Source organism: Pristiophorus japonicus, chromosome 23 (assembly GCF_044704955.1).
Source record: "Pristiophorus japonicus isolate sPriJap1 chromosome 23, sPriJap1.hap1, whole genome shotgun sequence".
NCBI lineage: Eukaryota > Metazoa > Chordata > Chondrichthyes > Pristiophoridae > Pristiophorus > Pristiophorus japonicus.
In genome coordinates, this window is record NC_091999.1 from 37,538,761 (window position 1) to 37,552,842 (window position 14,082).

Sequence of the window (14,082 nt, forward strand, 5' to 3'; positions counted from 1 at the left end):
CTGTGTCGCTCGGTTTCTGCCTCTCTCTCTCTCTCTTCAGAGAGTTTTGTATGTTTGAGTCTTTGTCTCTCTCAGTCTGACTCACTCTGTCTGTCCCTGTTTCTCTGTTTGTCTCTGTCTCTCAATCTGTCTCTTTCTCACGGTGCCACGTATGTTCCAATGGGATTCTCTCAGACTCTTTGTCTGACTGGCTCTCTCTTTCCCATCATTTCGGTCTGTCCATGTCTTTGCCTGTCTCTGTTAGTCCCTGCCTGTAAGCTGAGAAGTATTTCCATCATTTTCTGTTTTAGTCTCTGTCGCTCTCTCTCTCTCTGTCTCTCTCCTTGTCACAGTCTTTATCGTTGTCTTTCTCTCACTCTTTCCCTCTCTCTCTGAATAGATCACTCACACACATCTCTGTATATGTATATATTTGAGTCTTTTTCTCACTCAGTCTTCCTCTCCTTCTCAGTCTCACACTTTCTGTCTCTCGTTCTCTCTATCTCGCTGTCTGTCTCTCCCTGTTTGTCGGTTTGTCTCTGTCTCTCAATGTGTCTGTCGACTTCTCCTGGTGTCCAGTTCTGTTCACAGTGACTCGATTACTGCTCTGACGGAACTGGTACACGTCAGTTCCTCGTTAGTATAGTGGTGAGTATCCCCGCCTGTCACGCGGGAGACTGGGGTTCAATTCCCCGACGGGGAGGCAGTTGTTTCAAAATGTCGAATTTTACTTCTGTTTCTTGGAAGAGATGCATATTAAAAAGAACCAGAGTAATATGGAACTGTAAAAATACAGGTGGATGAGATTGCCTCGTCCAGATTTTTAGCAAACGGAGAATTTTTCAGGAGTCTTTGGCCGTCTGCAACACAGAGATGGATGACTGAGTTTTTTCTGAGTAAAGTTTAAAAAGACAGCGACGCAGTAGTCGTGGCCGAGTGGTTAAGGCGATGGACTAGAAATCCATTGGGTTATCCCGCACAGGTTCGAATCCTGACGACGACGATTCTCAGCATTTTTCATTCCATTTCACAATTTAACCAGTTCTCTGCCAAACTGACGCTGAGATAGATGGAATAACGTCCCACACCTTTGAACTTTGACATTTTTTTCTCATTTTTATTAATCTGCAATATTCACGATACATCCGTTTCAAAAATCGCAAACATCAGTCAAAGTTGCGACAGTGATTCAGCCTGTCTATTCCTCAAGATGTCTGAGGCATCTGTGCATTGTCGTTGGTGCGTGAAGATTTTTGGATATGTGTGTGTGGGTCTCTGTGTCTGTCTATCTATTTATATGTCTCTGTGTATGTGCAACTGTCACTGGAAATCATCACCATGAATTAGATATGTCCTGGAACGTATAAAAACGACTTGGGGAAAATAATACGGTTGCGAACTTTTGTATCGGCTTTGGTTCAGTGGCAGCATTCTCGACTGAATCGGGAGTTTGTCTGTTCAAGTCGCACTTCTGAGACTTGAGCAGATCATCTTGGCTAACACTCAAGTGCAGCACTTGGGGAATTTTGCAATGTTGAAGCTGTTGACTTTTGGATGAAATGTTAAATTGAAGCTCCGTCTGCACCCTCGGGTGGATATGAAAGTTCCCAGTGCATTGTTCGAAAAAGAATATGAGAGTTGCCCCCGTGTCAATATTACTAAAAATGTTCGTAAATGCTCACTGAAAGCCGATGTGTCTGTGTTTGTATGTGGGGTTGGGGTAGAAGCCCAGATTCTCACAGAGACAGAATCCAGGTTCTCACAGGACCAGAACAGCCGAGTGGTTGAGGCGTTGGCCTTAAAACTCAATGGGTTTGTCCCGCGTGGGTTTGTCCCCCACTCCTGGTATCTCTTTAATTTAACACGGATATCCTCCCATTCTGATCAGTGAGACCGGATTTTCATCGGTTGAATCAGCAATTTTCTGTAACAATGTGACACTCTGAACCGATAATGAAATGAAATTGTGAAATGTATCTGTGTCGCTCGGTTTCTGCCTCTCTCTCTCTCTCTTCAGAGAGTTTTGTATGTTTGAGTCTTTGTCTCTCTCAGTCTGACTCACTCTGTCTGTCCCTGTTTCTCTGTTTGTCTCTGTCTCTCAATCTGTCTCTTTCTCACGGTGCCACGTATGTTCCAATGGGATTCTCTCAGACTCTTTGTCTGACTGGCTCTCTCTTTCCCATCATTTCGGTCTGTCCATGTCTTTGCCTGTCTCTGTTAGTCCCTGCCTGTAAGCTGAGAAGTATTTCCATCATTTTCTGTTTTAGTCTCTGTCGCTCTCTCTCTCTCTGTCTCTCTCCTTGTCACAGTCTTTATCGTTGTCTTTCTCTCACTCTTTCCCTCTCTCTCTGAATAGATCACTCACACACATCTCTGTATATGTATATATTTGAGTCTTTTTCTCACTCAGTCTTCCTCTCCTTCTCAGTCTCACACTTTCTGTCTCTCGTTCTCTCTATCTCGCTGTCTGTCTCTCCCTGTTTGTCGGTTTGTCTCTGTCTCTCAATGTGTCTGTCGACTTCTCCTGGTGTCCAGTTCTGTTCACAGTGACTCGATTACTGCTCTGACGGAATTGGTACACGTCAGTTCCTCGTTAGTATAGTGGTGAGTATCCCCGCTGGTCACGCGGGAGACCAGGATTCAATTCCCCGACGGGGAGGCAGTTGTTTCAAAATGTCGAATTTTACTTCTGTTTCTTGGAAGAGATGCATGTTAAAAAGAACCAGAGTAATATGGAACTGTAAAAATACAGGTGGATGAGATTGCCTCGTCTAGATTTTTAGCAAACGGAGAATTTTTCAGGTGTCTTTGGCCGTCTGCTACACAGAGATGGATGACTGAGTTTTTTCTGAGTAAAGTTTAAAAAGGCACCGACACAGTAGTCGTGGCCGAGTGGTTAAGGCGATGGACTAGATATCTGTTGGGTTATCCCGCGCAGGTTCGAATCCTGCCGACTACGATTCTCAGCATTTTTCATTTCATTTCACAATTTAACCGGTTCTCTGCCAAACTAATCCTGAGATAGATGGAATAACGTCCCACACCTTTCAACTTTGACATTTTTTTCTCATTTTTATTAATCTGCAATATTCACGATACATCCGTTTCAAAAATCGCAAACATCAGTCAAAGTTGCGACAGTGATTCAGCCTGTCTATTCCTCGAGATGTCTGAGGCATCTGTGCATTGTCGTTGGTGCGTGCAAATTTTTGGATATGTGTGTGTGGGTCTCTGTGTCTGTCTATCTATTTATATGTCTCTGTGTATGTGCAACTGTCACTGGAAATCATCACCATGAATTTGATATGTCCTGGAACGTATAAAAACGACTTGGGGAAAATAATACGGTTGCGAACTTTTGTATCGGCTTTGGTTCAGTGGCCGCATTCTCGACTGAATCGGGAGTTTGTCTGTTCAAGTCGCACTTCTGAGACTTGAGCATATCATCTTGGTTAACACTCAAAGTGCAGCACTTGGGGAATTTTGCAATGTTGAAGCTGTTGACTTTCGGATGAAATGTTAAATTGAAGCTCCGTCTGCACCCTCGGGTGAATATGAAAGTTCCCAGTGCATTATTCGAAAAAGAATAGGAGATTTGCCCCCGTGTCAATATTACTAAAAATGTTCGTAAATGCTCACTGAAAGCCGATGTGCATGTGTTTGTATGTGGGGTTGGGGTTGAAGCCCAGATTCTCACAGAGACAGAATCCAGGTTCTCACAGGACCAGAACAGCCGAGTGGTTGAGGCGTTGGCCTTAAAACTCAATGGGTTTGTCCCGCGTGGGTTTGTCCCCCACTCCTGGTATCTCTTTAATTTAACACGGATATCCTCCCATTCTGATCAGTGAGACCGGATTTTCATCGGTTGAATCAGCAATTTTCTGCAACAATGTGGCACTCTGAACCGATAATGAAATGAAATTGTGAAATGTATCTGTGTCGCTCGGTTTCTGCCTCTCTCTCTCTCTTCAGAGAGTTTTCTATGTTTGAGTCTTTGTCTCTCTCAGTCTGACTCACTCTGTCTGTCCCTGTTTCTCTGTTTGTCTCTGTCTCTCAATCTGTCTCTTTCTCATGGTGCCACGTATGTTCCAATGGGATTCTCTCAGACTCTTTTTCTGACTGGTTCTCTCGTTCCCATCATTTCGGTCTGTCCATGTCTTTGCCTGTCTCTGTTAGTCCCTGCCTGTAAGCTGAGAAGTATTTCCATCATTTTCTGTTTTAGTCTCGATCGCTCTCTCTCTATCTGTCTCTCTACTTGTCACTGTCTTTATCAATGTCTTTCTCTCACTCTTTCCCTCTCTCTCTTAATAGATCACACACCCACATCTCTGTATATGTATATATTTGAGTCTTTTTCTCACTCAGTCTGCCTCTCCTTCTCAGTCTCACACTTTCTGTCTCTCATTCTCTCTATCTCGCTGTCTGTCTCTCCCTGTTTGTCGGTTTGTCTCTGTCTCTCAATGTGTCTGTCGACTTCTCCTGGTGTCCAGTTCTGTTCACAGTGACTCGATTCCTGCTCTGACAGAACTGGTATCCGTCAGTTCCTCGTTAGTATAGTGGTGAGTATCCCCGCCTGTCACGCGGGAGACCGGGGTTCAATTCCCCGACGGGGAGGCAGTTGTTTCAAAATGTCGAATTTTACTTCTGTTTCTTGGAAGAGATGCATATTAAAAAGAACCAGAGTAATATGGAACTGTAAAAATACAGGTGGATGAGATTGCCTCGTCCAGATTTTTAGCAAACGGAGAATTTTTCAGGAGTCTTTGGCCGTCTGCAACACAGAGATGGATGACTGAGTTTTTTCTGAGTAAAGTTTAAAAAGACAGCGACACAGTAGTCGTGGCCGAGTGGTTAAGGCGATGGACTAGAAATCCATTGGGTTATCCCGCGCAGGTTCGAATCCTGACGACTACGATTCTCAGCATTTTTCATTCCATTTCACAATTTAACCGGTTCTCTGCCAAACTGATCCTGAGATAGATGGAATAACGTCCCACACCTTTCAACTTTGAAATTTTTTTCTCATTTTTATTAATCTGCAATATTCACGATACATCCGTTTCAAAAATCGCAAACATCAGTCAAAGTTGCGACAGTGATTCAGCCTGTCTATTCCTCGAGATGTCTGAGGCATCTGTGCATTGTCGTTGGTGCGTGCAAATTTTTGGATATGTGTGTGTGGGTCTCTGTGTCTGTCTATCTATTTATATGTCTCTGTGTATGTGCAACTGTCACTGGAAATCATCACCATGAATTTGATATGTCCTGGAACGTATAAAAACGACTTGGGGAAAATAATACGGTTGCGAACTTTTGTATCGGCTTTGGTTCAGTGGCCGCATTCTCGACTGAATCGGGAGTTTGTCTGTTCAAGTCGCACTTCTGAGACTTGAGCATATCATCTTGGTTAACACTCAAAGTGCAGCACTTGGGGAATTTTGCAATGTTGAAGCTGTTGACTTTCGGATGAAATGTTAAATTGAAGCTCCGTCTGCACCCTCGGGTGGATATGAAAGTTCCCAGTGCATTGTTCGAAAAAGAATATGAGAGTTGCCCCCGTGTCAATATTACTAAAAATGTTCGTAAATGCTCACTGAAAGCCGATGTGTCTGTGTTTGTATGTGGGGTTGGGGTAGAAGCCCAGATTCTCACAGAGACAGAATCCAGGTTCTCACAGGACCAGAACAGCCGAGTGGTTGAGGCGTTGGCCTTAAAACTCAATGGGTTTGTCCCGCGTGGGTTTGTCCCCCACTCCTGGTATCTCTTTAATTTAACACGGATATCCTCCCATTCTGATCAGTGAGACCGGATTTTCATCGGTTGAATCAGCAATTTTCTGTAACAATGTGACACTCTGAACCGATAATGAAATGAAATTGTGAAATGTATCTGTGTCGCTCGGTTTCTGCCTCTCTCTCTCTCTCTTCAGAGAGTTTTGTATGTTTGAGTCTTTGTCTCTCTCAGTCTGACTCACTCTGTCTGTCCCTGTTTCTCTGTTTGTCTCTGTCTCTCAATCTGTCTCTTTCTCACGGTGCCACGTATGTTCCAATGGGATTCTCTCAGACTCTTTGTCTGACTGGCTCTCTCTTTCCCATCATTTCGGTCTGTCCATGTCTTTGCCTGTCTCTGTTAGTCCCTGCCTGTAAGCTGAGAAGTATTTCCATCATTTTCTGTTTTAGTCTCTGTCGCTCTCTCTCTATCTGTCTCTCTCCTTTCACAGTCTTTATCGTTGTCTTTCTCTCACTCTTTCCCTCTCTCTCTGAATAGTATCACTCACACACATCTCTGTATATGTATATATTTGAGTCTTTTTCTCACTCAGTCTTCCTCTCCTTCTCAGTCTCACACTTTCTGTCTCTCATTCTCTCTATCTCGCTGTCTGTCTCTCCCTGTTTGTCGATTTGTCTCTGTCTCTCAATGTGTCTGTCGACTTCTCCTGGTGTCCAGTTCTGTTCACAGTGACTCGATTCCTGCTCTGACAGAACTGGTACACGTCAGTTCCTCGTTAGTATAGTGGTGAGTATCCCCGCCTGTCACGCGGGAGACCGGGGTTCAATTCCCCGACGGGGAGGCAGTTGTTTCAAAATGTCGAATTTTACTTCTGTTTCTTGGAAGAGATGCATATTAAAAAGAACCAGAGTAATATGGAACTGTAAAAATACAGGTGGATGAGATTGCCTCGTCCAGATTTTTAGCAAACGGAGAATTTTTCAGGAGTCTTTGGCCGTCTGCAACACAGAGATGGATGACTGAGTTTTTTCTGAGTAAAGTTTAAAAAGACAGCGACGCAGTAGTCGTGGCCGAGTGGTTAAGGCGATGGACTAGAAATCCATTGGGTTATCCCGCACAGGTTCGAATCCTGACGACGACGATTCTCAGCATTTTTCATTCCATTTCACAATTTAACCAGTTCTCTGCCAAACTGACGCTGAGATAGATGGAATAACGTCCCACACCTTTGAACTTTGACATTTTTTTCTCATTTTTATTAATCTGCAATATTCACGATACATCCGTTTCAAAAATCGCAAACATCAGTCAAAGTTGCGACAGTGATTCAGCCTGTCTATTCCTCGAGATGTCTGAGGCATCTGTGCATTGTCGTTGGTGCGTGAAGATTTTTGGATATGTGTGTGTGGGTCTCTGTGTCTGTCTATCTATTTATATGTCTCTGTGTATGTGCAACTGTCACTGGAAATCATCACCATGAATTAGATATGTCCTGGAACGTATAAAAACGACTTGGGGAAAATAATACGGTTGCGAACTTTTGTATCGGCTTTGGTTCAGTGGCAGCATTCTCGACTGAATCGGGAGTTTGTCTGTTCAAGTCGCACTTCTGAGACTTGAGCAGATCATCTTGGCTAACACTCAAGTGCAGCACTTGGGGAATTTTGCAATGTTGAAGCTGTTGACTTTTGGATGAAATGTTAAATTGAAGCTCCGTCTGCACCCTCGGGTGGATATGAAAGTTCCCAGTGCATTGTTCGAAAAAGAATATGAGAGTTGCCCCCGTGTCAATATTACTAAAAATGTTCGTAAATGCTCACTGAAAGCCGATGTGCATGTGTTTGTATGTGGGGTTGGGGTTGAAGCCCAGATTCTCACAGAGACAGAATCCAGGTTCTCACAGGACCAGAACAGCCGAGTGGTTGAGGCGTTGGCCTTAAAACTCAATGGGTTTGTCCCGCGTGGGTTTGTCCCCCACTCCTCGTATCTCTTTAATTTAACACGGATATCCTCCCATTCTGATCAGTGAGACCGGATTTTCATCGGTTGAATCAGCAATTTTCTGTAACAATGTGACACTCTGAACCGATAATGAAATGAAATTGTGAAATGTATCTGTGTCGCTCGGTTTCTGCCTCTCTCTCTCTCTCTTCAGAGAGTTTTGTATGTTTGAGTCTTTGTCTCTCTCAGTCTGACTCACTCTGTCTGTCCCTGTTTCTCTGTTTGTCTCTGTCTCTCAATCTGTCTCTTTCTCACGGTGCCACGTATGTTCCAATGGGATTCTCTCAGACTCTTTGTCTGACTGGCTCTCTCTTTCCCATCATTTCGGTCTGTCCATGTCTTTGCCTGTCTCTGTTAGTCCCTGCCTGTAAGCTGAGAAGTATTTCCATCATTTTCTGTTTTAGTCTCTGTCGCTCTCTCTCTCTCTGTCTCTCTCCTTGTCACAGTCTTTATCGTTGTCTTTCTCTCACTCTTTCCCTCTCTCTCTGAATAGATCACTCACACACATCTCTGTATATGTATATATTTGAGTCTTTTTCTCACTCAGTCTTCCTCTCCTTCTCAGTCTCACACTTTCTGTCTCTCGTTCTCTCTATCTCGCTGTCTGTCTCTCCCTGTTTGTCGGTTTGTCTCTGTCTCTCAATGTGTCTGTCGACTTCTCCTGGTGTCCAGTTCTGTTCACAGTGACTCGATTCCTGCTCTGACAGAACTGGTATCCGTCAGTTCCTCGTTAGTATAGTGGTGAGTATCCCCGCCTGTCACGCGGGAGACCGGGGTTCAATTCCCCGACGGGGAGGCAGTTGTTTCAAAATGTCGAATTTTACTTCTGTTTCTTGGAAGAGATGCATATTAAAAAGAACCAGAGTAATATGGAACTGTAAAAATACAGGTGGATGAGATTGCCTCGTCCAGATTTTTAGCAAACGGAGAATTTTTCAGGAGTATTTGGCCGTCTGCAACACAGAGATGGATGACTGAGTTTTTTCTGAGTAAAGTTTAAAAAGACAGCGACACAGTAGTCGTGGCCGAGTGGTTAAGGCGATGGACTAGAAATCCATTGGGTTATCCCGCGCAGGTTCGAATCCTGACGACTACGATTCTCAGCATTTTTCATTCCATTTCACAATTTAACCGGTTCTCTGCCAAACTGATCCTGAGATAGATGGAATAACGTCCCACACCTTTCAACTTTGAAATTTTTTTCTCATTTTTATTAATCTGCAATATTCACGATACATCCGTTTCAAAAATCGCAAACATCAGTCAAAGTTGCGACAGTGATTCAGCCTGTCTATTCCTCGAGATGTCTGAGGCATCTGTGCATTGTCGTTGGTGCGTGCAAATTTTTGGATATGTGTGTGTGGGTCTCTGTGTCTGTCTATCTATTTATATGTCTCTGTGTATGTGCAACTGTCACTGGAAATCATCACCATGAATTTGATATGTCCTGGAACGTATAAAAACGACTTGGGGAAAATAATACGGTTGCGAACTTTTGTATCGGCTTTGGTTCAGTGGCCGCATTCTCGACTGAATCGGGAGTTTGTCTGTTCAAGTCGCACTTCTGAGACTTGAGCATATCATCTTGGTTAACACTCAAAGTGCAGCACTTGGGGAATTTTGCAATGTTGAAGCTGTTGACTTTCGGATGAAATGTTAAATTGAAGCTCCGTCTGCACCCTCGGGTGAATATGAAAGTTCCCAGTGCATTATTCGAAAAAGAATAGGAGATTTGCCCCCGTGTCAATATTACTAAAAATGTTCGTAAATGCTCACTGAAAGCCGATGTGCATGTGTTTGTATGTGGGGTTGGGGTTGAAGCCCAGATTCTCACAGAGACAGAATCCAGGTTCTCACAGGACCAGAACAGCCGAGTGGTTGAGGCGTTGGCCTTAAAACTCAATGGGTTTGTCCCGCGTGGGTTTGTCCCCCACTCCTGGTATCTCTTTAATTTAACACGGATATCCTCCCATTCTGATCAGTGAGACCGGATTTTCATCGGTTGAATCAGCAATTTTCTGCAACAATGTGGCACTCTGAACCGATAATGAAATGAAATTGTGAAATGTATCTGTGTCGCTCGGTTTCTGCCTCTCTCTCTCTCTTCAGAGAGTTTTCTATGTTTGAGTCTTTGTCTCTCTCAGTCTGACTCACTCTGTCTGTCCCTGTTTCTCTGTTTGTCTCTGTCTCTCAATCTGTCTCTTTCTCATGGTGCCACGTATGTTCCAATGGGATTCTCTCAGACTCTTTTTCTGACTGGTTCTCTCGTTCCCATCATTTCGGTCTGTCCATGTCTTTGCCTGTCTCTGTTAGTCCCTGCCTGTAAGCTGAGAAGTATTTCCATCATTTTCTGTTTTAGTCTCGATCGCTCTCTCTCTATCTGTCTCTCTACTTGTCACTGTCTTTATCAATGTCTTTCTCTCACTCTTTCCCTCTCTCTCTTAATAGATCACACACCCACATCTCTGTATATGTATATATTTGAGTCTTTTTCTCACTCAGTCTGCCTCTCCTTCTCAGTCTCACACTTTCTGTCTCTCATTCTCTCTATCTCGCTGTCTGTCTCTCCCTGTTTGTCGGTTTGTCTCTGTCTCTCAATGTGTCTGTCGACTTCTCCTGGTGTCCAGTTCTGTTCACAGTGACTCGATTCCTGCTCTGACAGAACTGGTATCCGTCAGTTCCGCGTTAGTATAGTGGTGAGTATCCCCGCCTGTCACGCGGGAGACCGGGGTTCAATTCCCCGACGGGGAGGCAGTTGTTTCAAAATGTCGAATTTTACTTCTGTTTCTTGGAAGAGATGCATATTAAAAAGAACCAGAGTAATATGGAACTGTAAAAATACAGGTGGATGAGATTGCCTCGTCCAGATTTTTAGCAAACGGAGAATTTTTCAGGAGTCTTTGGCCGTCTGCAACACAGAGATGGATGACTGAGTTTTTTCTGAGTAAAGTTTAAAAAGACAGCGACACAGTAGTCGTGGCCGAGTGGTTAAGGCGATGGACTAGAAATCCATTGGGTTATCCCGCGCAGGTTCGAATCCTGACGACTACGATTCTCAGCATTTTTCATTCCATTTCACAATTTAACCGGTTCTCTGCCAAACTGATCCTGAGATAGATGGAATAACGTCCCACACCTTTCAACTTTGAAATTTTTTTCTCATTTTTATTAATCTGCAATATTCACGATACATCCGTTTCAAAAATCGCAAACATCAGTCAAAGTTGCGACAGTGATTCAGCCTGTCTATTCCTCGAGATGTCTGAGGCATCTGTGCATTGTCGTTGGTGCGTGCAAATTTTTGGATATGTGTGTGTGGGTCTCTGTGTCTGTCTATCTATTTATATGTCTCTGTGTATGTGCAACTGTCACTGGAAATCATCACCATGAATTTGATATGTCCTGGAACGTATAAAAACGACTTGGGGAAAATAATACGGTTGCGAACTTTTGTATCGGCTTTGGTTCAGTGGCCGCATTCTCGACTGAATCGGGAGTTTGTCTGTTCAAGTCGCACTTCTGAGACTTGAGCATATCATCTTGGTTAACACTCAAAGTGCAGCACTTGGGGAATTTTGCAATGTTGAAGCTGTTGACTTTCGGATGAAATGTTAAATTGAAGCTCCGTCTGCACCCTCGGGTGGATATGAAAGTTCCCAGTGCATTGTTCGAAAAAGAATATGAGAGTTGCCCCCGTGTCAATATTACTAAAAATGTTCGTAAATGCTCACTGAAAGCCGATGTGTCTGTGTTTGTATGTGGGGTTGGGGTAGAAGCCCAGATTCTCACAGAGACAGAATCCAGGTTCTCACAGGACCAGAACAGCCGAGTGGTTGAGGCGTTGGCCTTAAAACTCAATGGGTTTGTCCCGCGTGGGTTTGTCCCCCACTCCTGGTATCTCTTTAATTTAACACGGATATCCTCCCATTCTGATCAGTGAGACCGGATTTTCATCGGTTGAATCAGCAATTTTCTGTAACAATGTGACACTCTGAACCGATAATGAAATGAAATTGTGAAATGTATCTGTGTCGCTCGGTTTCTGCCTCTCTCTCTCTCTCTTCAGAGAGTTTTGTATGTTTGAGTCTTTGTCTCTCTCAGTCTGACTCACTCTGTCTGTCCCTGTTTCTCTGTTTGTCTCTGTCTCTCAATCTGTCTCTTTCTCACGGTGCCACGTATGTTCCAATGGGATTCTCTCAGACTCTTTGTCTGACTGGCTCTCTCTTTCCCATCATTTCGGTCTGTCCATGTCTTTGCCTGTCTCTGTTAGTCCCTGCCTGTAAGCTGAGAAGTATTTCCATCATTTTCTGTTTTAGTCTCTGTCGCTCTCTCTCTATCTGTCTCTCTCCTTTCACAGTCTTTATCGTTGTCTTTCTCTCACTCTTTCCCTCTCTCTCTGAATAGTATCACTCACACACATCTCTGTATATGTATATATTTGAGTCTTTTTCTCACTCAGTCTTCCTCTCCTTCTCAGTCTCACACTTTCTGTCTCTCATTCTCTCTATCTCGCTGTCTGTCTCTCCCTGTTTGTCGATTTGTCTCTGTCTCTCAATGTGTCTGTCGACTTCTCCTGGTGTCCAGTTCTGTTCACAGTGACTCGATTCCTGCTCTGACAGAACTGGTACACGTCAGTTCCTCGTTAGTATAGTGGTGAGTATCCCCGCCTGTCACGCGGGAGACTGGGGTTCAATTCCCCGACGGGGAGGCAGTTGTTTCAAAATGTCGAATTTTACTCCTGTTTCTTGGAAGAGATGCATATTAAAAAGAACCAGAGTAATATGGAACTGTAAAAATACAGGTGGATGAGATTGCCTCGTCCAGATTTTTAGCAAACGGAGAATTTTTCAGGAGTCTTTGGCCGTCTGCAACACAGAGATGGATGACTGAGTTTTTTCTGAGTAAAGTTTAAAAAGACAGCGACGCAGTAGTCGTGGCCGAGTGGTTAAGGCGATGGACTAGAAATCCATTGGGTTATCCCGCACAGGTTCGAATCCTGACGACGACGATTCTCAGCATTTTTCATTCCATTTCACAATTTAACCAGTTCTCTGCCAAACTGACGCTGAGATAGATGGAATAACGTCCCACACCTTTGAACTTTGACATTTTTTTCTCATTTTTATTAATCTGCAATATTCACGATACATCCGTTTCAAAAATCGCAAACATCAGTCAAAGTTGCGACAGTGATTCAGCCTGTCTATTCCTCGAGATGTCTGAGGCATCTGTGCATTGTCGTTGGTGCGTGAAGATTTTTGGATATGTGTGTGTGGGTCTCTGTGTCTGTCTATCTATTTATATGTCTCTGTGTATGTGCAACTGTCACTGGAAATCATCACCATGAATTAGATATGTCCTGGAACGTATAAAAACGACTTGGGGAAAATAATACGGTTGCGAACTTTTGTATCGGCTTTGGTTCAGTGGCAGCATTCTCGACTGAATCGGGAGTTTGTCTGTTCAAGTCGCACTTCTGAGACTTGAGCAGATCATCTTGGCTAACACTCAAGTGCAGCACTTGGGGAATTTTGCAATGTTGAAGCTGTTGACTTTTGGATGAAATGTTAAATTGAAGCTCCGTCTGCACCCTCGGGTGGATATGAAAGTTCCCAGTGCATTGTTCGAAAAAGAATATGAGAGTTGCCCCCGTGTCAATATTACTAAAAATGTTCGTAAATGCTCACTGAAAGCCGATGTGTCTGTGTTTGTATGTGGGGTTGGGGTAGAAGCCCAGATTCTCACAGAGACAGAATCCAGGTTCTCACAGGACCAGAACAGCCGAGTGGTTGAGGCGTTGGCCTTAAAACTCAATGGGTTTGTCCCGCGTGGGTTTGTCCCCCACTCCTGGTATCTCTTTAATTTAACACGGATATCCTCCCATTCTGATCAGTGAGACCGGATTTTCATCGGTTGAATCAGCAATTTTCTGTAACAATGTGACACTCTGAACCGATAATGAAATGAAATTGTGAAATGTATCTGTGTCGCTCGGTTTCTGCCTCTCTCTCTCTCTCTTCAGAGAGTTTTGTATGTTTGAGTCTTTGTCTCTCTCAGTCTGACTCACTCTGTCTGTCCCTGTTTCTCTGTTTGTCTCTGTCTCTCAATCTGTCTCTTTCTCACGGTGCCACGTATGTTCCAATGGGATTCTCTCAGACTCTTTGTCTGACTGGCTCTCTCTTTCCCATCATTTCGGTCTGTCCATGTCTTTGCCTGTCTCTGTTAGTCCCTGCCTGTAAGCTGAGAAGTATTTCCATCATTTTCTGTTTTAGTCTCTGTCGCTCTCTCTCTCTCTGTCTCTCTCCTTGTCACAGTCTTTATCGTTGTCTTTCTCTCACTCTTTCCCTCTCTCTCTGAATAGATCACTCACAC

The 14,082-nt window shown here is 43.8% G+C and overlaps 9 non-coding genes across 9 annotated transcripts; all 9 read left to right on the forward strand.

The window, feature by feature from the left end:
• The first annotated feature begins 610 nt into the window (after window positions 1-610).
• trnad-guc (transfer RNA aspartic acid (anticodon GUC)) lies at window positions 611-682 on the forward strand. Its single transcript has one exon. It is a non-coding gene; the product is annotated as a tRNA-Asp (tRNA).
• A 3,839-nt stretch (window positions 683-4,521) lies between these two features.
• trnad-guc (transfer RNA aspartic acid (anticodon GUC)) lies at window positions 4,522-4,593 on the forward strand. The gene has a single exon. It is a non-coding gene; the product is annotated as a tRNA-Asp (tRNA).
• Window positions 4,594-4,812: 219 nt separating this feature from the next.
• trnas-aga (transfer RNA serine (anticodon AGA)) lies at window positions 4,813-4,893 on the forward strand. The gene has a single exon. It is a non-coding gene; the product is annotated as a tRNA-Ser (tRNA).
• Window positions 4,894-6,478: 1,585 nt separating this feature from the next.
• On the forward strand, window positions 6,479-6,550 carry trnad-guc (transfer RNA aspartic acid (anticodon GUC)). Its single transcript has one exon. It is a non-coding gene; the product is annotated as a tRNA-Asp (tRNA).
• A 1,884-nt stretch (window positions 6,551-8,434) lies between these two features.
• On the forward strand, window positions 8,435-8,506 carry trnad-guc (transfer RNA aspartic acid (anticodon GUC)). Its single transcript has one exon. It is a non-coding gene; the product is annotated as a tRNA-Asp (tRNA).
• A 219-nt stretch (window positions 8,507-8,725) lies between these two features.
• trnas-aga (transfer RNA serine (anticodon AGA)) lies at window positions 8,726-8,806 on the forward strand. Its single transcript has one exon. It is a non-coding gene; the product is annotated as a tRNA-Ser (tRNA).
• Window positions 8,807-10,389: 1,583 nt separating this feature from the next.
• Window positions 10,390-10,461, forward strand: trnad-guc (transfer RNA aspartic acid (anticodon GUC)). The gene has a single exon. It is a non-coding gene; the product is annotated as a tRNA-Asp (tRNA).
• A 219-nt stretch (window positions 10,462-10,680) lies between these two features.
• On the forward strand, window positions 10,681-10,761 carry trnas-aga (transfer RNA serine (anticodon AGA)). Its single transcript has one exon. It is a non-coding gene; the product is annotated as a tRNA-Ser (tRNA).
• Window positions 10,762-12,346: 1,585 nt separating this feature from the next.
• Window positions 12,347-12,418, forward strand: trnad-guc (transfer RNA aspartic acid (anticodon GUC)). Its single transcript has one exon. It is a non-coding gene; the product is annotated as a tRNA-Asp (tRNA).
• The last annotated feature ends 1,664 nt before the right edge of the window (window positions 12,419-14,082 follow it).